Genomic DNA, 1103 nt, shown 5'->3' on the forward strand with positions numbered 1-1103 from the left:
GGATCTGAAGCAAAGTTGTAGATCTTGAAGTTAGCTACGTTTCAGTATAAAGAGCATCCAAAAACTCCAACTGAACGTAAAGTTATGGCTGTTTTACGATCGGTCTGCAATCTGCCCAGAATTCAGCACAACTCTGTTTTAGCGTGGCACAGCCCTGTGGCATGGCCGAGTGAGATCCACATGGCCTCACTGGAATTCCTCTTGGGTTGAGTCACATGGCCGTGACATTCTTCTTCTCTGCCAAAGTCACACAACCGTTTGGATTCACACGGTCGTGGCCTTCTTCGCTTGTGGAAAGTTGGCACGGTCGTGCCATTTGGCACAGTCGTGTGCTGCCTGGCCATAGGATATTGACACAGTCGTGTGGCTCATACGGCCGTGGCTTGATTTGCCTATGGTGGGGGAGCACGGCCGTGTGCGTCACATAGCCTTGGCTTGATTTCTTCCAAAGTTGTTCTCGTGTGCGTTTTTGTTCCATTTTCGCTCTAATATGCGTTCTGTCAATCAAAATATGCAAAGAGCAGATATCCGAACAGAATATAATGAAAGTATTACATTATAATGAAATAGAGTGCAATAAACATAGATTATGCTCATGAAATATAAGTAGATGTGTGTCAAGACATGCATAAAAGATTATTCTTGAGTTCTACTGTTGCTACTGTTATTCCTCTTTTCTCGACATTCATGTGACTGACTTGAACATCGGAGGGCCAACGTCGGGGACCCCTTCCCTGGCCCAGCACTGACATTATTTATTCTACAGAATGAAGCGAAGCCCACGTCTAGTCAGCGAAACTGCCACCTCCTAACTTTCCAACTTCACACTTTCGGACAGGATCAGTGGCAAAAGGTTGCAATCAAAGATCTGATATTGACTATGATGAGGTATTCGCTCTCATTGCTTGATTAGAAACTGTCAGACTAATCATTTCTTTAGAAATCCAAAATAAGTGGAGAATACATTAAATGGATTTAAAATCTATTTTTTTAAATGATATTCTCGAAGAAGAAGTCTATATTCGGTAGCCATCAGGTTATGAAGTCAACTGACAAGAAGACAAAGTTTTAAAATTTAAGAAGGCTCTCTATGGGTTAATACA

The sequence above is a fragment of the Zingiber officinale genome, chromosome 3B, assembly GCF_018446385.1.
Source record: "Zingiber officinale cultivar Zhangliang chromosome 3B, Zo_v1.1, whole genome shotgun sequence".
NCBI classification, from domain to species: domain Eukaryota; kingdom Viridiplantae; phylum Streptophyta; class Magnoliopsida; order Zingiberales; family Zingiberaceae; genus Zingiber; species Zingiber officinale.